Source organism: Oryctolagus cuniculus, chromosome 4 (assembly GCF_051225735.1).
Source record: "Oryctolagus cuniculus isolate XC-2025 breed Fujian yellow rabbit chromosome 4, ASM5122573v1, whole genome shotgun sequence".
Taxonomy (NCBI): domain Eukaryota; kingdom Metazoa; phylum Chordata; class Mammalia; order Lagomorpha; family Leporidae; genus Oryctolagus; species Oryctolagus cuniculus.
The window spans coordinates 172,016,092-172,042,201 of NC_142870.1; the positions used below are offsets into that span (position 1 = coordinate 172,016,092).

General features: G+C 42.0%; 1 protein-coding gene across 37 annotated transcripts in view; it reads left to right on the forward strand.

The window, feature by feature from the left end:
* The first annotated feature begins 9,372 nt into the window (after positions 1-9,372).
* The window catches only part of ARPP21 (cAMP regulated phosphoprotein 21), a 160,415-nt gene continuing 143,677 nt past the window's right edge, over positions 9,373-26,110 (forward strand). For 21 of the 37 annotated variants that reach the window (XM_070072941.2, XM_051858920.3, XM_070072942.2 and 18 more), the window contains exon 1: positions 9,373-9,692. The gene's annotated coding sequence lies outside the window, so the exon portion shown is untranslated. Of the gene's footprint in view, positions 9,693-9,855; positions 10,941-26,110 lie in introns of those variants that run through there. The other 16 variants (XM_051858936.3, XM_017346772.4, XM_070072943.2 and 13 more) reach the window with 2 other exon arrangements.

Sequence of the window (26,110 nt, forward strand, 5' to 3'; positions counted from 1 at the left end):
TGGACAGAAAATCAACAAAGAAACAACAGAGCTAATCTACACTATGGATCAAATATACCTAATTGATATCTATAAAACATTTCTCCCCACAGTCGTAAAACACACATTCTTTTCATCAGTGAGTAAAATTTTCTCTAAGATAGATCATATGCTAGTCCATAAAGCATGTCTCAGCAAATTAAAAAAATTTGGAATCATACCATGCATCATTTCTAACCACAACTAATGAAGGTAGAAATTAACAAATCAAGAATCTCTAGGAAATATGCAAACACATGGAGACTGAACAATATGCTCCTGAATTAACAGTGCATCATAGAAGAAATCAAAAGGGAAATCAAAAACTTCCTGGAAATGAATGAAGCTGACAATACAACATATCAAAAGTTATGGGATACAGCAAAAGCCCTATTGAGAGGTGAGTTTAAAGTAATTAGTGTCTACATCAAGAAATAGGAAAGGTATCAATTAATTAGATATTATTGCATCTTAAGGACCTAGAAAAGCAGCAACAAATCAAACCCAAAAGTAGTAGGGGGAAGAAAATTATTAAAATTAGAGATGAAATAAACAAAATTGAAACCAAAAAATTACAAAAGATAATTGAAATGTAGAGCTGGTTTTTTGAAATAATAAATAATTGGGGCTAGCGCTGTGGCGCAGAAGGTTAACACCCTGGCCTGAAACACCGGCATCCCATATGGGTGCCAGTTCAAGACCCGGCTGCTCCACTTCCGATCCAGCTCTCTGCTATGGCCTGGGAAAGCAGTAGAAGATGGCCCAAGTCCTTGGGCCCCTGCACCCATGTGGAGACCTGGAAGAAACTCCTGGCTCCTGGCTTCGGATGGACGCAGCTCCAGCAGTTGCAGCCAACTGGGGAGTGACCATCGGATGGAAAACCCCTCTCTCTCTGCCTCTCCTCTCTCTGTGTAACTCTAACTTTCAAATAAATAAATAAATCTTTAAAAAAAAAAGAAAGAAAAAGACCACAAAGAGCTAAAGCAATCCTAAACAACAAAAATAAAGCTAGAGGCATCACAAAACCAGATTTTAAAACACACTAAAAGGTAGTTACATTCAAAAATCTCGTGGTACTGGCAATAAATAAATAAACATTTAGTCCAATGAAACAGAATAGAATCTCCCATGATCAATCCAGACATCTACAACTAGGCATTCTTTGGCAAAGGAGCTAAATTCAACCACTGTAAACAGAACAGTCTCTTCAACTTTTGATGTTGGGAAAATTGGATCTCTGCATTCAGAAGTATGAAACAAGACCCATACATTACACCTTGTACAAAAATAAACTCAAAGAAGATCAAGGATCTAAATCTATGATCTAATACCACCAAATTACTAAAGGAGACTATTGAGGAAACTCTGCAAGACATTGGCCTAGGCAAAGACTTCTTGGAACAAAGACAAGTGGGATCACATCAAACTAAGAAGCCTCTGCACTTCAAAGGAAACACTGAGCAAAGTGAAGAAGCAAATGATGGAAGGGGAGAAAATATTTGCAATCTGTGCAACTGACAAAGGATTAATAACAAAAGTCTATAAAGAGCTCAAGAATCAGGGAAAGGACTTGAATAAGCATTTTTCAAAATATGGCATTCAAATGGCCAACAGACACAAGAAAAAATGCTCAGGATCACTAGCCATCAGGGAAATGCAAATCAAAACCACAACCATATTTAACCTCACTCCAGTTAGAATGTGTCATACAGAAATCAAAAAGCAGTAAATTCTGGAGAGGATGTGGGGGAAAAGGTACTCTAATCCACTGTTGGTGGGAATGTAAACCAATATAATCATTATGGAAGGCAGTATGGAGATTACTCAGAAATGTGGAAATAGTTCTACCATATGAACCAGCAATGCCACTCTTGGGAATCTACCCAAGAGAAATTAAATGAGTATATGAAAGAGTTATCTGAAGCTCAATTCACAATAGATAAGATATGAAATCAACCCAAATGCCCATCAACTGATGATGGAATAAAGGAAGTGTGGCATATCTACACAATGGAACTCACCCATAAAAAAAGAATGAAATCCTGTCTTTCTCAGTAATATAGACGCAACTGGAAACCATGATACTAAGTGAAATAAGCCGGTCCCAAAAAGACAAAGACCATGTTTTTCCTGACCTGTGGTAACTAATAAAGTACAAAATCATGTAATGTGTATGAGCAAAATTGACATTTTGAGAAAGAGTATTGTTTATATCCTTTGTCTCTACTGTTGAGGAACAGTGTTTTTTTCTTCTATTTGTTGATTTCCTTACTTAGTGGAGGCTTAATCTTATGATTATAAAATAAGCTGAAAGTATATCATTGTAAACATTAAAAGAAAGAATAAGAAAGGAATGAAGATTGAGGGTAGGAGCATGGGCCATAGGGAGTGTAGGGTGAGAAGTATCACTATGCTCCTAAATATGTACATGTGAAATACATGCAAATTGTCACCTTATATAAAGAAGTAATAAATAAAATGTCTGCATGTATTTCAAATATGTTGCACTAAAATAAACTTGTATTTTAATTTCATTTCCATAAACTTTTTAAGCATCTGCATATGTGTTCTAGGAAATGTGTCTTATACCATATATGTCTGCATACACACATGGATTTGCATGTTTTAAGAAGCAGACTAGCACAGCTGCAAAGAAAAATTGTGAGACTATGTATAAGGCTATGCAGTTATCAAGGAAATATGCTGAAGAGGTTTTATCTATCTATATATATTGCATGTAATACATGCTTAGCTATATCATACATCATAGTAACTATATCATACATCATAGTAACTAATATATAAGTATTATAACTATTATATATATTATAATATATGTATATAAGCTCCCAGCTCCTGGCTTCGGATGAGTGCAGCTCCAGCCATTTGCAGCCATCTGGGGAGTGAACCAGTGGATAGAAGATCTATCTCTCTCTCTCTCTCTATGCCTCTGCCTCTCTGTAACTTTGCCTTTCAAATAAATAAATCTTTAAGAAAAAATAAAATAAAATAAATAAATCCAGAATACTATAAATAAGAAGAAAAACATAGTCATGCTTGGAAGATATCAGTAATTAGAACAATGTGATACTGGTAGATTAAACTTAGTCTGTTCACCTAACTTTAGAAATTAAAAAGAGAGAGAGAGAGAGAAATAAGCAGAGCTCCAAGTTGGAAACGACTTGTTGACATCTCACAATGACTTAGTGGCAGATTCGGGTCCAAAATCCTCATTTCCTGACCCTCAGTCCTGGGCTCTGTTCACCACAGGGTGTGTTACTCTCACACACGCAGTTAGACTAGCAAAGAATGTCTGAGTCAGGACAGCCTGAGTATGTGGTGCTAAGAAGCAGCTGATGCCACAGTGGCTTGAAGCACTGTGTATATGAGTTTATGATGATCTTCTGGCTGCATGCGTTTCCTTTGGCATGGATGGCAGTTTCTATGAGAAGTATTAACTCTTTGGGGAAGCCAAGTGAACACTGCCAGCCCAAGAACTGCCAGTTCAGGAGACTGGGTCCACATTGAATTCAGCTCCATAAAGTCACTCAGGGACCCACGAGGATGAAGGCTCCATCATCCTAGAATCAGACAACCTGGACAGTGAGCCTCATCAGTTGCTGTGTGGAGGACAAAGAGAACCTGGAGATTTCTGTAGATTTGTTAGTGCCTCCGTCCATGACTGGTGCTCATCGCTTTGCTCACACTGAATGGCGCAGTGCCTGTCACACGGCCCCAGCTCACTACAAAGAGGTTCTGAGATGTGTGGTGATGATTTGCATGTGTAGGAGGGAAGAGGATCTGGCTGCCGATGAGCTTGGATTACAATCACATCTAGTCATGTGACAGCAGCTCTGAAATGCCCAGCTGATGATTCATACCCCGTTCCTTCTCTCCCATGAAACCTTCCAGTTTTTTAATGTGGTCCTGAATATCTACTTCTGTACCCTACCCTAGGAGTTGTAGAATAAATATATGGTAATGTAAATCAGACAATTGCTCTTGACGCCTATCGGTAAATGCTAGCATGGCAGGAGGATGGAAACTATTTTGGAGGTGCGCCTGTGGTCGTTAAGCATCTCTTTGCTTCTGGAAGAGGACAGATCTTGGGTCTACTGAATTGTCAGTTCTTGGGCTGGAAGCGCTCACTCAGCTTCTTCAGAGAGTTAATGCTTTTCATAGAAACTGCTGTCCATGGGCCAGCGCCATGGCTTACTTGGTTAATCATCCGCCTGTGGCCCTGGCATCCCATATGGGCTCCGGGTTCTAGTCCTGGCTGCTCCTCTTCCAGTCCAGTTCTCTGCTGTGGCCCAGGAGGGCAGTGGAGGATGGCCCAAGTGCTTGGGCCCCTGCACCCGTATGGGAGTCCAGGAAGAAGCACCTGGCTCCTGACTTCGGATCGGCTCAGTGCCGGCCGTAGCAGCCATTTGGGGAGTGAACCAATGGAAGGAAGACATTTCTCTCTCTCTCTCTCTCTCACTGTCTATAACTCTACCTGTCAAATAAAAAAAAAAAAAGAAAAGAAACCACCGCCCACGCCAAGGAAAAGCATGAAGCCAAAAAATCATTATAAACTTGCATTTATTTTTTTATCATAAGAAATCATTTGCTTGTAATTAATACCATTCACTCAAAAACACACTCACAAAAATATGGTTTAACCCCTTTTTACTAGTTTTTTTTAGGTTTATATAATTTATACCAGGAAGGAAAAATCAGTCAACACATTAATAAAGATAACTAATATAATAAAAGATATCCTGAAATTGATATAGCATCTTTTTTTAAAGATTTATTTATTTGAAAGAGTTACCCAGAGAGACAAGGAGAGGTAGAGAAGGAGAGAGGGGTCTTCCATCCTCTGGCTCACTCCCCAGCTGGCCACAACAGATGGAGCTACGCTGATCCAAAGCCAGGAGCCAGGAGCCAGGAGCTTATTCCAGGTCTCCCACGTGCGTGTAAGGGCCCAAGGAATTGGGCCATCTCCTACTGCTTTCCCAGGACATAGCAGAGAGCTAGATCAGAAGAGGAGCAGCTGGGATGGGAACCAGCGCCCATATGGGATGCTGGCACTGCAGGCTGGGGCTTTAACCCACTGCGCTACAGCACCGGCCCCAATTTGGCATCTTTAAATGAAGAATTGTGTAAAACTCTAAATGCAGATACTCTTTCAATGATAAATACAAATTTTAATGATTTGTCTTACAGGAAAAATCCCCTAATTGGACAGTATGCTCTACCAATAGCTTTTGTTTATATATAATACGCTCACATTTTAATAGGCTTATATGCTGTTGTTACTATGTTGATATTGTCAATGCCAAGGAAAGAACTCCCCAATGACTTATGCTGAACTAGGGAGTAGATTAAAAAGTAGAGGAGCTGATTAAAAGTAACACAGATTCTGTAATCCAGTAATCCATACATGCAAAATATAGCTATATATTTATGGATATATATGAATACAGATTAGTTATGCATGAAAGTGATGGCAGTTTGGGTGGTGTTATTCTGGGAGGTTTTTATTTTGTTTCTTTGGAATTTTGATTCTCTCTTTTTTTACAATAAGTCTCTATTTTTTTTGCAAGCATGCATTTATTTTGAGATGAGAAAAATAAATTTACTTTAAAGAGTAGTTTTGGAGAAAAATTTGTACTTCCATGTAGTATTATTTTTTCAGATGCTTGATTGGATTTCCAAGAAGATCTAGTACTCTTTTGAAATATTAATATTGTGGGGATGTTTTGTCTCTTAACTACACACGCGCACACACACACACTTAAAAGTATGAAGAATTTAAAATGTAAATGTCCTATATCTCATTGCAGATTGATGAAAGCTATTTTATTCTCACAGCTAATAGACCTTCTAATGTCATCTCATGGTTGAGAAGTCAACTGTATTACTCCAAGTTCTGAGTAACCGTAAAACCTTCGTCCACCAGCATGAGGGGACCGTGTCCTGTGATACAAGAACAGAAGAGACAGGATCACAGACAGTGGGCTGGCAAATGTTGGGTTGTGTGCTGTGGCCTTGTGTCTCAGGACCTAATGTTTACCTCTGCTTTCTCCACACGTGCTCCTAACAATTCTGCTTCATTTCTGAGGCTGGTTTTAAAAAAAAAAAAAAAAAATCACAAGCACCTTTTGCAGGGTCCGTGGAAGAACGGGAGCCCCGTGAGCAGGTCTTGGGTGGGGAGTGATGGCCTGTACCCAGTGAGAGGGATGAGGCTGGCGTTCTGCCTCCTCTCCTGCTCCGTGGGAGGAAACGCTGCTGCATCTGCTCGGCCATGCCAAGGCCCTGGGGCCCCGGGTGCAATGCGGGCAGAAGAGGAACACAGCTCACTGAGGGCCAGGGGACACCAGCAAAACACATACTAAGGATGGGTTGAGTGAAGGACATCTACCCCAAGGGATGCCGGAAAGACATGCATCAGCACCCTTCTTGTCTTTTCATGTTCCAGTCTTTCAGTGACAGATTTCTTAGCCCTCTCTGTAGCTTTTTTTTTTTTTATTTCCCTTCCTCTGATTCAGATACAGCTCCATGGAAATGCTACACCCCGTTCATTTTTGAGGAGGTTTCTAGCTTTGTATTTCCAGCAAAACATTGCCTGTGTACACGCAGGCCAGTGTTCATTTGCGGGCCGCCTGTGAGCACTCCAAGGGTTCATGCAGAACATTTTTCTCAGATGCTTACTGTGCGCAGTCGACACCAGAGGAGAAATCGCTGCAGTCAAGGGACCGGTGCCATCAGAACATTTGGTTTCTAGTCTCCCAAGTCCTCTTTGTTTTTGATCGTGACATTTCTTCATGCTCAGATGCATACGTGATGTAACGTTCTTTGTTGATGTTCTGAAATGTGCTTTAGAGCTATTTTGGCTTAGCACAAAATAAGAATGGGGTTCTCAACTTCTCTGGTTGAAACGGTAATCGTGGGTTTCATTTTTCTCTCTGATTTTCCCCCTCTCTTCCCCCAGCCTTTCTGTACATATTTGTAAAGCTTTAAAGCAAGATTGGTGCTTAATAGACCTAGACTGTTTTGTTGGAAACAGGGCAAATGAGAAGTTTCTCCGGGGAATTTGTGGGCCTTTGTGGTGGCGAGGGAGTATGCCCTAAAGAGAAGTTCCCTGCAGCCTAATTGTTGAGGGATGATGGAAGTTCAACAGCACGGAAATTCTACTTCTCGCTTCAGCTGAAAGGTGCTTATGAAAGGTGGCTGGGCTCTTTTAGTAATCTGCCTTATTCTGAAAATCCAATTTGGGAACTTCATTAAAGGGCACTAATTTACTGTCCGTGGAGAGTATGTGTTTTAGAAGAGCTTGTCAACAGTCTTAGATGTTTGCCCGTGTGTAGTGAGCTCAACTCCCCAAGCTGGGGTTACCTGGTTACATGTGCGCTCCTTCCTCTCTAACGTGATGCCGAAGGAACCACAGCAATCCCCAGACCAAGAGGGAGAGTATTACCGCCTCCTCGCCCCACCACGCCTCCCATCCCTAAAGTTACAATGGCTTTGCTGCCTAGACACAACTGCAAGTGACGTTATGAATCTGTCACCAGAGGCTTAAGAAGAAAGACAGTTTTAATTTGTTTAGGGGCAGTTGACATGCCAAGGACTGAAAGAATGGTAACTTTCAAATTGTTCCAGGGAATGCAAACACTTTATGAATGCCTAGAAGGTTCACTTACTGCTCACTGCCTGCCTAATAGTCCCAAGAGTAGGATTCGGGCCCACATTGGGACACAAAATTTTTAAATTGGGTAGCTGAAATGTTAATTATCTACAAGGCCTCAAATAAACTTGAGCTTTCTCAAGTTCCTAATGTGCTGACAAAATATGATGTAAAAAGAAAATGTGGTTGAAGCAAAGTTTTTTTTTTTACCAAATTCAGAAACCATAAGATATTTGAATAATTTTTGGCATCAAATCCATCTACAGGGTTAAGACACAAAAAGATTCTGTTCTGTTGTCTTACAGAGTCTCTGGAATTATCCTGAAAGTACTGAGCGCTCCTCCCCTCCCCTCAACTCAAGGGCTATCATTTCTAACCCAGTTCATAGGATTGACTTGAATTATTGCCGTGAACTCTCAGAGTCAAACCTGATATGATGTAGCTTTTGAGTTAACAGCAAGCTAATAGGTCCATCCTGCTAATAGGTCCATCCATTTAGAAGAGGTTCAAGTAGCACCCTGTCCAGAATAGAAATCAAATATATGACCCCTCTTCCCACGTGGGCTCAGCTTTGAATTTATGACACAGCACCAAGTGGCATAATTCCCCCCAAAGCAAAGTAGGTTTTTCAGAACATGGCTTGAGATGAAGTAAAGGGAATGCCATTAGAAACGCTTTTTATAGATTTCCCTGGAATTCTACGACTGGAAACACTCGTCAACACCGTTATGTCCATGATGGAATGGCAATGATGGACGTCAGACCACGGCAACAGTCCTGAGTTCTTTCAGTTTGGTCTGCTGGAAACCTCACACAGCACATTTCCTCCTATTCCAGCAAGAGCTGAACCTCAAGGGAGACGGTTTCTTATAGTTGGAAAATAATTATCTATTCATCAAGGGCCAGTGTAACCTTCTTCTATTTTTAGAGGGTTTTCTAGAAGTGCTAATATCGTTTGTTTGAGATTGAGAATCAATATCCCAGCCCACGTGAACACAGCCAGAGCTGTCTGCAGAGATGACATATCTGTAACGATGTGGCAGACCCCTCTCCTCAGAAATCTGTCACTCTCTCTGTCGTTAGGGGTGGGTGTCAATAAGTTGGAAGGACACGGGCGATTTGCCGACAAGGTTTTTGCTAGCCGTGTGCTGCCTATTCGCGGGGTCACCAACTGCAGCTGGTAAAGTTGATTTGCTCTTCTTCGATCTATTGTGGGATGGGGCGGTCACCGCACCAGCTCCGAGTTATTCAGTGTCTACGCATCTAGCTGAATCGCTGGCTACCGTCAGAACGAGCTTTTGACAATTGCACGCAGGAGTGTACAACTATAATTTTGCTGCACATTAATAACAACCTAGCAGAGACGCCCAGAATCAAATGCCTTGCGCTCAGCTGGGGGCAGAAAGCTAGGGCAGTGTATCTTGGCTGATGACCTATAATGTTGGAAAAGTCGGCTGAGCAGTCACTCAGGAGGAGTGGGCGGTATTCCGGAAATTTATTCACAATCCTCCACCACGGTGCTTTTTTTTTTTTTTTTTTTTTTTTTTTTTTTTTTTTTTTTTTTTTAGTGTGTGCCCCGAGACAATGAAAAAAAAATCAGAATTACAGACAATAAATATAGTACATGTCCAGAACAACCGGGAGAATCCACGCTTTTATTTCTTCGGGTGTCAGCTCTGCTGCCTGCCCCAAGTTCCCTTCCCCGCCAGGGTTTCTGCGACACCTGGGTGATTGGAAACCGGCGCTCCGGTGGGCAGAGGTCTGGGCAGCCGCCCACCGGGCGTGCGCTTGGCGCTGTGCGCCCGGACTTGGGAGCGCGCTCCAAGCCGAGGATCTCCGAGAGCGCCGATGCTACAGGCTACGGATTCATCCCGGACGAGCGAGGTGCTATTCTTGGGGGCTTGTCTCGGCAGAGTTGGCCTGGACACGGCGCGCGCCGCGCCAAGGGCTCCGAGCCGGGCTTCGCCAAGTGTCCCGGGAGCCGAGGGGGCGCCTGGCAGGAGCGGTAGGCTGGGGGCTGGGGCTCGGGGGGCGGCGGGGCGCAGGGAGGCGGCGTGGTGGGGCAGGGGGCACCGTGCCAGCTTTCTCAGTGATTAATGACGCTCACGCCGCCGCGCGTGGTCCGTGCGCTTTGTCTCCAGCCTCGGGGGCTGGCGCAACGCGGCCGGGGAAACGGGTGGCAGCGCGAGCGCCCGGCCCGCGGCTGGGCCGGCTCCGGCCGCGCCCTGTGGCCGAAGCCCCGGACTCCCGGGCGCGGCGGGTCGCGGACTCCGGGCGGCCGGCCCCGGCGGCTGCGGCGCCACGTGCCACACGCACGGGCGGGGAGCGGACGCACCCGGGGCTGCGGGGAGCGGCGGGGCGCCGCCCCCGGGGGGCAGTGCCAGCCGCGTGGGAGGGCGCGCACGGGCGGCGGGGCCGACGGCGGAGGCTGTCAGGAAGCGGACGCGGGGCCCAGGGGATGATCGAAGCTGAGAGGCTGGCCGGCGCGGGTGGGGCGGGCTGCGCGGCGGACAGGTGGGAGCTGTCAGGCTGAGAGGGGGACCAGGACGCAGAGAGAGAGAGAGAGAGCGAGAGAGAGAGAGCGAGAGCAGGCAGGCAGGCACACGCGCGCGCACAAACAGAGAGAGAGAGAGAGAGAGGGAGAGGCGCACTCGCGGGCAGCCTCCCTCCCAACGCCTCCCTCTGACCGAGGGGAGCCGGCCAGGGGCACGGGGCTGCAACAGGGACCTAACCGTGCTGGTGGGACCGAGAGATCGACGCGCGGACCGGCCGCGGGCGACAGAGTAGCGCGCAGGCGAGCGAGGTCCGGCGGGACCGAGAGGGACAGGCGGCCGGACCGACGGACGAGCGGACGCGAGGCAGGGCCGGGGCGGCGGAGCGCTGGCCTCGGCGCCCTGCGAGCGGGCACCGGCAGCGGGGGCCGCGGGGGCCGCGGGGCGGGCAGCCGCAGCCAGCTCGGGCGCCGCAGCCTTGTCTGCCGCCGCGGTGCGGAGACCCCAGCCTGCTCCGCAGAGGGCGTCTTAGCGGGCAGTTAAATAAATCGATCGAAACCAAAAGAAAGAAAAAAAAAAAAAAAAAGCCAAGCCCAAAGCCAAACTAACCAAAATCGAGCCACATCGATCACCGAGAAACAGTAATAGAAATCAAAGCCACAGAGCGACATCACACCCATCCAGGCGTCAGGACGCCCGGGCAGAGCCGCGGTCCCCTGAGGTAAGCCGCGGGGCTTCCGACGTGAACGCTGCACGCCTCCGTGAGTGTTTTTCCGCCCTTTCTTTCTACCCTGGAGCTGTGCTTTTGTTTCGGCGTGCTCCTCGTCTGTGTGTGTGGAAGCTGCTGTGTTAGGTGTGCACCGTGTCTGTGCGTTCGCTGAAGGGAGGGGAGGATTCCAATGAGACAGAGAGGAGCGCTGGAAGGGGATGGGAAGGGCTGTGCTCTCCATCAGACAGCCGGACAGACCTTGGGGGCTCCGGGGAAGAAAGTTTGGAATGATCTGACTTCGTTTGCGAGACAGCTACAGTCAGCGTTTGCTGTCCAGGCAGGACTGGGGGCCTGGGTCCTGAGAGGTGGGTGGTGGGGAGGCGAGGATAAAAATGGCAAGATGTGCCATGTTGTTCTCACATGCCGGAGCTGTGCTTCATGGCAGTCTCAGACTATAGAGGCAGCCGCAGAACTGAAGGAGGCAGGTGTTTAGAAAGTTTCCTGGGAAGAAGACTTGACTCACGAGATGCTGAGCGATGGAACCCAGAGTTGTGACTGCTGTCAGCCACTCCCCTGTGCGGTACTTCATCCCCTTCTAAAGATATAGTGGGAAGCAGAATCCGCATCTACACGGCAAATAGAAGAAGGCGTTGAAAGGTCTAGGAAAGGGAAGCTGGGAAGTGCAGCGCGAGCCTGGTGGAGGCTGTGGCTGTCTAGATTGTAGGTGCTCGGTGTACGTGTCTGACTTTTTAAGTCCATTGATATGACACCTCAGCCTCCCTAAGCTGCAGTGACATTCCCCAAAGTTGAAAAGCACCTGTACGAGAGATTTTGCTCCAATGGCAGAATACATCTAAATGATTCCCACACCTTCTTCATCCACTTTGAAGATCAGAACTGCTATGATTGTTGTAAGTGAACTGAAATGTAGATGAAAGGGAGCCGGTTTCCTTTGGTAAAAGTCAGAAACCCTTCGAGAGACACACACCTTAAAATAAATGCTCCTTCTCTGTGTGTTACTCTGGGGCTTCCATATCTTAGTGAGATTGTCCTTACTGACATTCTCCTGAAAGACAGCCATATGGTAGCAGACAGGTCTGGCTATGTTTTGTTCAGAGTCAAGGAATGTAGTGTCTTGACACTGCATTCCCAATGTGGAGCCCATGTGAGAGATTCTACACTCTTCTCAGTCCATGTGGGTTGTCAAGGTATGTATTTCTGTTTAAACGTCTATTTCCATCATCATATTCATTTTACTTTTATCGGATTGATTAGCAGATTTTTTTTTAATTTCTTGGAGATTGAGTTTAGGGATATTCTTTGAGGAATATACTTAGCATTACAAAGATACAAAGCAATGATCTCTTATAATTTCTGCTTTTCAATGCTATTATGATTTGGCTGAAACACAATTTTTAAGATGTATAAACTGCTGTGTATACTTGTCTTAACTCACTGTTTCGTGTTATGTGATAAGTAAAATAACTAAGTTACCCTTGATGAATGCCCTATTTAACAGAGTGCTTTGTTTGGGTAAGGCATATGTAAAGAAACTTACACAGTTCCAGAAAGTGACTTTCAGTTCCTCAGTGACTTAATTTCACTACACTTTTCTTTCCTAAGATTCAGCACAGAGGAGACAGGTTGGTGTGTGCCATTAGCATTGCAATTTGTTGGTCTCCCAGTGACTTTCCCTCTTAGATCCCAGTTGAGAGTGGTTGCCTTGAGAACTGTGGCATTAGCTCTGTCAGAGCCAGGTTCCGCTGGGGACTCTGCAACCTATTTTTAATGCTATTTAATGAAGGAGCGAGCACCTCGCTCAGCAAGAGAACCATGAGGAAAGACAGAAGAGTGCGTGGTTGTGGATATTCAAGGTGGATTTTTGGAAAGGTGAAGAATGACTTCTGGATATGGTAATTTCGATTAGGTCCTAATATAATGCATTGATGGGAATCAGTTGATTTTAATGAGAGAATTATAAGAAGAGTTTCATGTGTTTTCAAAAACCTCTCGTTAGTTCTTAGAAAGAAGACTTGATAATTTGAGTTCCTTAAAACTTGAAGGAGAGACTGATCAGGAAGTTCCTGCATTGGTACTGTTTTTGATACAAGCTATCAGATTCTCGGGAGGTGAGAAGTACAGAAATAATCTAAATTCTTAAAATATTGTCCCCGCAAAGGGTTGGGAGCTTGTAAAACACTTTGGGGATGGAATAACTAGCATGGTACTAAGATACTATGATTACTTGAAGCTATGCTTTGTAAATTGTTCCATTCTTTTATGAACTTGGAATCTTGGTATAGAATTGTGGCAGCTAAGTGAAGCAGGACATTTTGGTTGAAATTTATAGAATATTTTGGTTTTCCTTCCTTAACTCTGAGGTACACACCATAGATTGTTTTATTAAAGGTTGCATATTTTTCAAATATACATAGAAGAGACATCACTGATAACTTTTGGAATGTTACCAAGAGGGGCATGGAGTCTGGATGTTATGGCGTGGGAAGTACAAGAAGCCGCCGATCTGCAATGTTTGAAAATATGGAGAACACCTGTCGAGGCAGGAAGTGAGACTATTTAATCAGAAAGGTAGCTCATTTTCATAGTCAACGACGTACTATAATCAGGTTATTTCTTTGTTCCACATGAAGCTAATTAGACAAAATGCCCAAGTAGTCTCAAAATTAGTAAACATAACAGAAAGTGAGCAGTTTGTATTAAATGGAGATGTGAGTCATGTAATTATTTTAAATGAAGATACTAAAACAGTGTGCAGAGTTGATTTAGATTTTGTCAATTTTTATGCAAAGCGATCCTCAAAATAAACTCCTAAGGGAGATACATCCCAAGGAGTTACCGTGATGTTTTTGGTATGTTTGCATTCTGGAGAGGAAAGCAGCCCATGCTTGCTGTCATACTGACCTTAGTGGACAGCATTTGGATCACAAAGCCGATACCTTTTCCAAGCGTCTGAAATCAGTGGGCGCGCTCATCGGAATTCAATGTGTATTTTGCCTGTGGGCAAGATAATGATAAGCTCCATGAGTAGAGTGTGGGGTGAGTGAGACAGTGAAGACACAATGTACAACATAGCCCAGAGTGAGTGTGGTGGGGAGTCCTCCTTAGGAAGAGACAGCTTCAAGCCCATGAGATTAGAAGCTGTGAATTAACCATTGCTTCAGGTCTGCTTTGCGGCGAGGTTAGAAGGAATATGTGGGGCTTAAAAGTGACGTGCACGGTGCAAGCTGCTTCTTCAAATGGTAAGTACTGACACCATTCTAACTGGTACCACGCGGTGGTAGCGTGTTTAGGAATTTGTGAATCTCTAATCATAAAAAGTATCGGCTTCCTTAAGAAGTCCTGATTGTCACCGGGAAGTTCTGAGCATGTTGTAAGTCAGCGATCATAAACTTGTCGACATGTACTTCCTCTCTTTAGACAAAGGGTCTTTATTTATTTTTATTTATTTATTTTTATAGGAAATGTATAGATCCAGAAGTGCTACATTTCTGTGGACTTTTCTTTCTTTCATTTTTCACTCGTAACATTGAATATTTAATAGGATAAATGAGTTTTAAGCAGTTATAGAATAACGAAGGCTGAAGGTAGAAAAGGGAGCCTGAGGGAGATGTTTCTGTGACTGGATTTGTTTTTTCTGAGTGCCTTTTCTTCTGATTGTTAGCTTTTTTTAAGACGTTTCAGTGCCAAGTCGTAATAAATTGATTTCTTTCAGTGCCTCAGTCTTATAATTTAAATTAATTCTGCTCATCTTGTATTAATCTTGGCCATAGCTATTGAAGTATTTATTATTTTATTTACATTACAGACATTGAATTTCTCTGAGGGCTAGATTGGAGCTGAGATATGAAGTATCCAAATTGTATACAAAATATGCTTGATAAATAATATGGGGTTTGAGACAGAGTATCAAGTTGATTCAGTAGGGTTTTTAAATATTTGGTAACATTTTTACCCTGTGGTCTCAAAATCCTCTGCAGTCTAGTGATATTTTCTTAAGGTATAAAATGTCCATCTATCATTTTAATTTACTTGTCCCTAAAATTCTCAGGGCATAAATGTGCCTTGAGAAATAGCTAGGTATGCAAACCAAAGAGTGAATGGAAGTAATTATATGGGGACAAATGAGGGGATATTGGGAAAACAAAGGGGCTGCTTGACTAGGAAAGTGGCACTCCACCCCCATGCTGAGCCCTCAGCATTAGACCTTGCTCCCCTGCTCTGGCTGCCAGCACAGAGCCAGCATCTCCAGGTGGAGCCAATGTCAATGACCATCTGGGTCACAGCAGATCAGTGCCTTAAATTCCTCTACATACTTTTCCCACGGAAATATCTTCGGGCAGTTTTTATAACCTCTGCTTAAGATACACATTAATTTGACAAGTTTATTAGGTTTCTTATGTTTTATAGTCAAGTGATATCTACTAGAACAAAACTTGCAATTGTGATGCTATGAAAATACTAAAGAATTACTCCTATATTTTTCCACACAAGGCATATATTCATAATTACTCCAGTCATAAATTCATCTCACCTTGGAAAAACTTTAAATTGGTTTTCTATCCAGCATTAGAAAAAGCATTTCCTTCTCCCTTCTTAAAACACACGGATTACCACATTCTCACATTTCACAGCGCTTGCTAAGTTAGCAATCCATTTTGGATAACACATGTAATATTCTTATTTTGTTAATAAAAATATCAATTCTGTAAATATCAACACTAGGTTTAAGATAACTGCAAGTACATATTGGTTTTAAAGAAAAGATTCAAGATTTTTAGCAAACGCAGACAATTATGGCACTTAATTTGAAACATTTCTGCAAATTTTGTAGAGGTTTATTTGCCTCATTGTGGGTAATATTTCTGTGCAGAATCACATGATGTAAAATGCAATTGAATTTTTTTTCTGGATCTTTTTCTCTGAGATTCACAAAGCTTGTCTACCCAATCTTGTTTCTCTGATACCCACACAAACTAGGACATAACTCCTTGTCAGAGGGCCATCCCAAAACAACAACAACAACAAAAAAAAACCTCAGTGACTCCACAAACAAATTTAGTGCTAGAATTCAGTAATCAATAAGCATTCTTTTACATTTGTGTGTTTCGTTGGCTGGTTGCTTCTTTACAAAAATACCAGTGATAAGAAGAACTACCTCTTGGTAAACAGAAGTTAGAGGGATGAGGGATGATTTTAAGATACTTGGACATCCTTCTAATTGCCAAGCCAAACTGCTTCAACACAGTCTGGTCCATGGAACCATACTTTAAAGGGAAAAGTTAATGCACGTAGAAGGGTTTTGATCTAGTAGAAATTGAGAGTCAACATCAATATTTGAGGTAAAATATTACAACATACTTAAAGAACAAAATTCGACATCATTTTTTGAAAGTTTTACAGTTCTATGAGTCCAAATCAAGTATCCCTGGAAGTCCCAGCTGTCATCTGTTTGTTCAGTATCTCAAGGTGCTTTGAGGGGATCTCACGGCTGTCACACAGATCTAGAAGAGTCAAGCCACTGTGAACAGAGGTGAAGGAAGGATTTGTTAACTTGCTGAAATCCAGCGACTGCTCAGAATTGTTCAACATTTATTTGCCTGTCGACTCAATGGGACAATATGAAGCTACCAAACTAGGTTTTGCTATATAGTCATTATTTTTGCAGCATTCTGTATGTTTTTAAAACCACAAGCTGAGATTCTCATATGAAGTTCTTAAATTTATGGATGAGAAAATACGCATTGACATGCTTTTCTTAGCATTTTCCTTGTTAATACCTTTGTGACTTTGGTGGAAATCCCAGGGTTGCTGGCTTCTGATTTAATTTAATCATCAAAGAGCTGTTGAACTGTAAACAACTAGATTGCATATGAGCATGGGGCAGAATCAACATCTCTGCAGCACTTGAAAGCTGAAAGCATTGCCTCTTTAAAACTGCTTTGCGAATGAATGAGAATTCTTTTGGTTATAAAATGGAATTTTATTTTCTTAAAAGAAGATTAAATTTTACTGTCAAATCATATAAGCCAGTATAGCATATAGTTGCATTAAAATTGATATTAAATTCTGCCAAATATCTCTGTTCCTGCTCCTTTTATCTGGCCTATGGTACCAATCGAACGAACCTTCTTAAATTAGTTTTATGTTTCCATATTTATTTATTTTAAATTTACTTAGCAATTCTGGTGTTGTAAGATTACATGAAATTGTCAAACAACTGAAATTGCACTACATACAAAAATCTCACAGCAAACAATGAGCTGTGTTAATGATTCCTCATTTTTATTTACCTCTTTGCCAATTTAACTTTGGTCACAATATATGTCCTTTATGAAGATTAAGCTGTTTCTCTAACCCATAAATTTTTACATAATAACCAACAGGCTATATAATGCAGCATGAAGTCATCTTGCAGGTACACACTGCAGGCTCTGTTTTCCCATGGGGTTGTTAAGACTGAACTGTACACCTTAATCTATAATTATATTATTATAATCATCATCTTTACCCAGATCCGCGGATGACATAGATTTTTAGTGTTTTTCTCAGCATTAAGAGGTGGAAGAGTATACAAAGTTAATGTAAGAGATTTATATATTGCAAAAACGAATACATCTTCTAGGGGAAATGTAAATATTCCTCCATGAGGGAAATTATTTTATTCCACAAGTGATCATAATATCTGCTTTATTTGTGAGATGATATGCAGGCACACTACAAAAGGGCTGCAGAGAATAAAGTTGAAAAATAAATTTATTTTGGTGCAAAAATTTTTTGAAAACCGTGCATACAAGGGGTCCTCAAAAAGTCTCTGAGAATATGCATTACGAAAATCAATGATTGAAACTAACGGAGAGGTTGCGCACCAAGGGCAGGAGTTCCTATGAATGGGAATCGCGGAGCTGTGTGCCATGAAGGAAAACGGTGTCCAGGGGGCACATGGGCTCGCTCCAGGATGTCCTGAAGGTGACAGAGATGCACACTTGGGATTATGGGCTAGGAAAATAAAGCCTAACTGTGGTGGATCTTACATCTTCGTAACTTCGCTCCATAAATATGTAATTTACTACCCAAATCGGCGTTTAGTCCTGGTGTTTAACTTCCGGGTCTTTTTCATCAAGACTCTAAATCTCTCTGTGCCTCATCATTCTGCATGTAAAACTGTGTCATCACACCAGTCCACTCTAGACAATTTACTAGTTATGTGACTTCAGCGGTTTGGTTAATTCCTCTTCCGTTCTCATATTTGTCCAGTGGTGCTAAGGGCCTGTCTCACACAAGAATTAAGTAGAAATGAAACACCAGACAGCTGAGTATTCTTCACTAAAAAGGGACCCTCATCTTTCCATAGAAAAAGATTTCATTTTATCACATAAATGTGAAGAAAAATGTCTTGTTTTTTTAAAGAGTTCTCATTCACCGTCACCTCATAAAAAAACGTTGATCATTGAAATTGAGGACTAGATTGATGTCTTTTTTTGCCTATGAAATACCGGAGGCCAAACCAAGGTAGTAGCTAATGACAGAGGTGTTTACTGTGTAAGGATCGTAATGCTTATAAATGAACGTTATCGTCCGCCAGTCACTTATGGAAGGCAGTGGCCCCATTCAGAGTGGCCTAAAAAGTGAACACAGAGGCATTACTTCCCCGGGACATTTTAATTCTGTGAGTCCTACTGTCTAAAAGGTAAAACACTCAAATCATTATGTGGGAGGGGATTGGAAATAACCAGTGGAGGAATAACCTTGAACCCCGGGCTAGTGAATGGAAGCCACAGAACAGCAGATTTGAGGCTGCTTGGAAGAGAGATTTTGCTACTCTGAGATGGAGCCATGGACTTGGCCCTGACGGGAGGCTCTGTGGCGCTCCCACAGAAGGCTGCGGGTTCCTGTCTTCAGACATACAGGGAGCTGCCTAGAGAGGGCAGCTGGTGTGGCCTCTGTTCCTGAAGAATCTGCACCTAATTTTACTGAAATGAGTCAGTGCTGTGCCTGTGTGAGCACGGATGGAGGAGGGAAGAGTTGTCTCATCATTGAGGCTTAGAAACTTGGCTCCTCTATTGGGAAATAGAGACCTATGCACAGTGTTCAGCTCAGGAGGTGCAGGAGGTGCTGAGAGCGGCTCAAGTCCCAAGTGCATCTGATGTTTGCATTTTATTTTCTCTTACAATTTGGATAGCAAATCGTAATCTTCTGTAGGATAGCACATTACAGAAATTTGTCCAGTGATCCTTCTCAGAAAAGGTGCACAAGAATACCTTTGTAGTCATTTGCTATTCTAATATTTGAAAACAAGAAATACAAAAAAAAAAAGCAAAGTGTGCATGGGGGGAGTATTTCAAAAAGTTCATGGAAAATGGAATTAAAAGGTACAGTACTTTTGTTACAAGAGTTTTGAAATTCAGTCCTGGGATTTTTGTACTATGCATTTTCCATGAACTTTTGGAAGACCCTTCATAACAACTAGAATCATAATGTCTATGTTCAAACACACAGTCATTTCAGTAAGTCACACTAGGCCAATAAATAAATAAATAAATTATTGAGCTCAGAAGACTCTTGTTTACTGTCTAGCAATTCTTTCCTGGTGCAGTGCTCACAAGTGGCAGACACCTAATCCTAATGTAATGAATTAAAAGTTGACTTTTATCCTTTGATGTGTCTAATATTCAGGACTCAGAGTCAGTTCTCAGTAAAGTTGTAATTTTTTTTTCTCCTGAAGTTTCAGCTTACGAGGATTTAACTTATCTTTCTGTAAAAGAACAAAAAAAGGTGTCCGTATGTTTGGAATTCTAACTGCACCCGAGATGACTCTGGTTCTTACATAGACTCACCCTCGGGCCCCAGGCAGTGAGTAGAAGGTCTATGGGGAGAGAGATGTTTCTCAGACTTCAGTGTGCTCACACCGAATGCATGGATCACGCATGTGCATAAAAGGGAATTCAGGTAGCACTCGATTAGTGTGGGCTTGGTCAAGGGCAAGTGCACAGAGAACTGCCAACTGACTGGTTCCCGGAACTGGCAGCGAGGCCTCGTCCCTGGACCTGTGACTCAGGTGGCCTTGCTGGGGTGACAGGGACCTAGCACATGGACGGACCAGGCGATCTGGTAGGCTGGTGAGGAAGGCGGGGTGAGGGAGAAGAGAACATTGCTAATCAGGGCTTCCAGACTCTTCCTGCCTCAGGCAGAGTGACTATCATCATGCTCCAGGAGACCCTCCCTCCTGTCTGCGATAGGATTGGCCTGAGTTAAATGGGAAACCATTTATGTTACCCAGGATCATTAAGAAGGGAATTTTAGCGCCATCCATGACAATAATCTTGTTCAAATGGAAGCGATGTAGCTGATTAAGAATGAAATGAGTTTGCTGTCTTAACTCACTGCGTATAATTTAGAAAATGCTATGTTAGTGTTCACTGAGTGAACTTCCACTCATCTATGCATATCCTGAAGAAAACCAAAATTCATCTTTAATTTAGCAAGAGAGAAATGCATTCTCTTTCCCTCTGAGACCCTGTCAGACTTGAAGATTTTGTAGAAAGTGATGGATTCTGAGGCAACTGGTTTACCCTCAGGAACCAGGCAAAATACAGTCAAGGGCACATTGTATCCAAATCTAAGGAAGGGAACTCCATGAAGCTGAATTGAGGAGTCAGCTAGCTGAGTTCTTGGGTGATAGTCATCAAGGCATGCCCTTCTGTCAGACGTTGCTATCATTATTTGTTTATTCATTCTCCTTTTTAAAATGTTTGTTGGGGTTTACCTGTGTGTTAAGTCTCATGTTAAATACTTGAGGAACCTTGCTGTGCAGGATTTTACAGACATTTGGGAGATATTAATGCATTTTAACTTTTTAAACAATGAATAGAACAATTTAGAGTTTAAGGAAAATCCAGAGTTATAGGTAGACAACATCTTGCACAATTAAAAAATATTAATTTTGAAAACTTAGGAAAAATATTTCTTTACCAACAAAATTCATTAGGAAAATCAGTTTCGAATATACACTGAGATTGAAAGCAATATTGTTTCCAGAAAACAACGATGGAAGCATAAGTGCTATTGACAAGTTTGAGGAGAGAAGTTCTGTGGCTGATAATAGACCACGACTTAAAACTGCGAAATAAGCAGCTCTTTAAGAAGAAAAACAGGATCATAAAACAAATGTACGTGGAACCAGGATGAGCCACTATGATATACTAATTATATAATAAATGATTAGTATATATATTATTATCATACTGATTCCCATTAGGTTGGGGTTATGAAACAGGGCTCTAAGTTCAAGGTACCTGCTTATATCAGAGAAAAAAATCATTATATATAATAACATATATAAGAATGATAAAATGCTATTTATAATTATAAACTAGGTTTTTCAAAAGAAAATAATTCTTTTAGTTTGCTTTTCATTTTCACCTTTTGTGTTTGATAAAGGAAATTGGAAAATTATTGCATAAAAATATGAAAATTCTTAATAGATAATGAAAAATAGTGATGTGTTTAAGGGGAGATGTGATTATATATGATTCTGTTGGGAAATCACACAGAAGTAAAGAATTTGATCTGTAGGTCGACTGAAGGATTTTTTTTTTTTTTTTTTTGAGATGCAGTTCTTTTCAGTGGCAGAGAAAAAGTGTTAACGTGTTTGGGTGCAGAGCAATATCTGGATACATTATTGCCTCTGACCTGGCTGGCTCATGTTCAAAGAAACACCTTGCTTGGAATACTGAGAAAGAACTTGCTTTTAAGAGTAACCTGTAAAGTAGCAGAAGTACATAGGAGGATTTCTAAGATCTCTTCCAGTTTACAGTATCTATGATTCAATGACTTGTTAACTTAATATCAGTGGGTCAATATTTTATTGAACTGTTCATAAAACTTTTTCATAATTCCTCCTTCAGCCTTGCCAATAAGCACTGATGCTACAAAATACAAATGCAATAATTAGAAATGCTCTTATCAGAAATAGTTGGTTAAGAAAAAGAATCTGGGATCCCTGACCTGAGTTCAGATCCAAGTCTCCAACTCACTAGTCAGCCTGTTAAATGTTCCAGGCCTCAGCTACCTCATTTCCAAAGTGGGATTGCTGTAAGTACTAAATTAAGTGTTTAGCAAGTGCTTTGTATTAATTTATTTTTCCTGGTGTTCATATTTTCAGTTTATCTTCCTCTTCTTGTCACTATGTTTGCTAATTCATTGGCATCCTATAAATAACTCCTTAAAAGCCCTCCCAGAGAAGGTTTTCCTGATGTGGCTGCTATCTTGGGTATTTTGTTCATCCATCATTGGAACCCGTTTCAGTGAAACCACACTGTACATCATAATCACTTAACTGCCGGTGTTGCAGTGAGGAAAGTTTACTGGTGAACATGAAGAGTCTGGGCCATTCTTTTCTAAGAGATACTCCATGCACGGGCAGTAGGACTTAACCTTTATACACCAGCCGTGCAGTAAGGACTTGAAAAGAAGCTATGGGCATGGGTAATGGAGAATTCTCTGTGTACACAAAATTGCAAGTAGGACTTCCTTTCCTACTCATGTGATTCACCTGGAATGAGTCTGAGGCTCTGGTATTGATACATAAAGTAAGTCAGCCTCGCTTCCAGATGTGTGCAGTGATAATGTAGAGTCTCGTCTCTGCACCCCTCCAAGAGTGACGTGGGACTGTTATCCCAGAACCAGAAATGACTTCAAAGAAAATTATGGTAGACCCGCGACTTGCGCTTTGCAGATAAAACCAAAGAGTGCAAGCAGCAAAAGGCTGTTTGTGTTAACTGCATTGCCCCCAGTGGGTCCAGCAAGAGAGATGTAAAACCAAGGTTTCTAAAAATCACTGGAGAACATCACTTCAGGGTTTCCAGCCAGCTGTGAAAAGAGACTGGTCATGATGTTTCAAGAAAGGCCAAGGAAATACCACTTGTTTCATCGTTTATTGATTAGATCCTTGGGCAGAAGCAGGGATCAAATGGAAAGGAATTGGAAGCCTTGAGACAGCTCCAGATCTGTTAACTTGAAGCGGCTGATAGATTTTACTCCAGCTCTTGGTGAACTTGCCTAATACATTGAATTAACAGCCAGCCAGCATGTAGGTGTCTTGATGGACTTCATCAATAGACAATAGGGAAGAGCTAAGCGAAAGGAATGTGATGTTTTTCTAAACTTGTTAGGGAAGCAACCATGTGGCCATTTGTGGTGGAAATCTGTACTTATCTCTCTATTGATTAGGTCATTAGCACCATTTGTTCTGCACTGTGGGGACTGCTTCACTTGGCTTACTGTTTCTGCACTCTGAATTACCCTGTTTCTCCAGGCAAAAATTCCTGTCAATAGAGACAGCCAAGATTTCTGTAGCCCTGCCAGTATCAGTTACTGAGGCCACAGGGACAGTGTTGAGTAAGAATCAGTATTGGGGAGGGCATATGGCCTAGTGATTAAGGCACGCACGTCCCGTATCAGACTGGTTCAAATCCCAGCTCAGGTACTGACTGCACCTCCCTGCTAATGTGCACCCTGGAAGCTGCTCAAGTAATTGTGTGCCTGCCACCTGCATGGGAGCACTAGACTGGGTCCCCAGCTCGCAGCTTCAGCCTGCCCCATCCCTGCGGCAGGCATTCGTGGAGTGAACCAGTGGATGGAAGCGCTGGCCCTCTGTCCCACTCTCTATGCTTCTGTCTCTCTGCCTCTCCAACGAACAAAAAATAAATACATTTTTACATACATATCATTCTACTGAGTCCATCTTTGGATCACTTTTGATTGAAAGTTACATGGAAGGTTGTTATCTTTTGAGGGTATAATTTATTTTTTTGTTTTTTGCTGTAAATCCTAGCTGGTATTCATGAACTCCTTCCATGTGAAAGGGATTTTGTGTGTCTATGTGATGTTCTTACTGACCTACTTCTGGTTGTGGTTGCTGCCGTGACAGACTCTCTGTTGTGGCATATTTGGGATTTTCGTCTAAAGAGAGGGACAACGCATGCTTCATTCTTAAAATCTGTTTTTCTTTATAGTTTGAATTACCCTATACTATATCATAGCCATATAAAACACAGAATGAGGTATTCTAATAAGAGATCACAAATGGAGAAATCAGAAGGGAAGGATACTAGTGGGGTCAGGACGGAGAGGACCATGAAACTTTGGAAACTGTACAAAGTGCGTGGAGTTTGCATGTATCACGGCTCTGTCATGAGCCTGCCACTTGGGGTACGGATGATGCCACTGGTTAGCACGTTTCCATTTCACCCATCCTTGAGTACACTGTGTCGTGGTATCATGGGAGGGAGGTGGATGGGTTTGTCTTTCGGGTGATCTAAATTTGAAGTCCACCTCGGCCTCCCACTTACCTGGCCGTGTTAACCATCCATCGTGCAGCCAGTCCTCTCTTCGTGAGTTCTCATTTAATACATGGCAGAGTAGGGATGGTACATGCTTTGTACCCTCTCTATAGGAACTGCTTATCCATGAAAGCATTAGCACTTATAAAAATACATGTAATGAAATTATAGATGACTATTTCTTTTAAAAATGCAGTAAAATGGTGATTTGAGCCACAAGTGTTTTCTCTGTCCATGGATAACTAAAAAAGAAAAAAAAATAGAATTAATTTTTGGAATAAAATTCTACTGGCCTTTAGAAAGTGTTAACAATATGCATTACACAATGAAGTAGAAGAATAAGGGGGAGTAGAAGACTCCAGGGTGTCTAAATTCGTACCTCTACTTACTAAGTAAGGTAATCTGAAGTAATGCTGTTGTTTCATGGGACCCAATGGCCCCCACTTAAGAACAGATATGAGGGATAAGTGAATGGGGAAAATACTAATTTGGCAGAAAAATATTTTAAGCAAATAGATGAAAAGATATTTTTGAAGATGCCTAGTAAGTGATAAGTAAAGTTTAAAGACAAAAAATGGATTTCATATTTTGGCTTTTTTTTCCCCTAATGGATTAACAAGTTTTGGGCTTTGAAGTGCATGTTTTATGTTCCTGGTTTGTGATTCTTTATAATTAAGGCACATTATCTTGCTCTTCCAACATATTGTAAGCTATTCCTCTGTCAGGCAGGAGAAAAGTGCTATCCTATTTATACCCGCCTCTGTCCCACAGGGAAGAATTAATACCAGATAGATAAACTGATTTCACCCCACCCACCATGGAATTCACTGCTATTGAGAATAAATTGCCCGTTTTCACTGATACAGTTCCTGTGAAATTATCTTCTGGAAAGCTTAAATTACACGCAAGCCCTGTGAGCTTCCTCCACAGATTGTTTGTTCTCTCTTGTTTCTACCAACAAACCCCAGCACCTGGGGCGCAGCCTCCCCCACGCTCCCCTGTGCTGTCCCTGTTTGCTTGGTAGAGGGTGACGGTTGGTTCGGGCAGATGTGCAGCATCAAAGTGGCCTTCTTCCCCCCTGCCCTCAAGGAGTCAGTTTCTCTGATAAAGGAAGTGGTGAGGTTAACAGAAGTTTCAGCCTTCCCCTGAAATAAAAGCGAAGCCCTGTAGGAACCCTGAACCTGCTTACGATTCGTCAAAGGTAATGGCTTTGTTCAAATGTTTGTGCAGAGAAATTGGGAGCCAATGCTTAATTTTTATTCTATATGCTAAATGATATTTCTTGACCTGAAGTAAACCAACAACCAAAGTAATCTTAGCTAACTTGAAGAAGTGGAAGAATTTTAGGAACACTCTTTATAGGTAAATACATGCCTTTATGTGCTATTAAGCTATTTTGTGTTGTATACAGAACACGAATTGCTCTGAATTTCTTAACCTAGCAAATTCATCATATGTTAGCTAACCTTATTTGGAAAAGCTTTGACCCAGAATCAGAAGAATTGCCTTAATTTTGTCATTGAGAAGTGTTGTTCTAAGAGGCGACAGAATAACAGAAAATGGGTATGCATACTCTTTGGTTGTTGTGTTTGTGTTTGCTTTGTGTGTTGACATATATTTACGAATATGCTATCTGTAAAATGATAACTATAGTATTACATACACGTGTGGGATCTCATTATACTATAAAATGAATAGTCTCTAGCATTATAGTCAGTGATAGATGATTCAGGCTAACTGACTTTCTGTTTCCTTCTCCTACTGAATTCACTTATTTCACTGCTAATGAACAATATCCCATTGAAGACAGGTTTGTAGAACAAAGTCATCAAAGAGAGGAATCTTCAGTATACCCCATTCG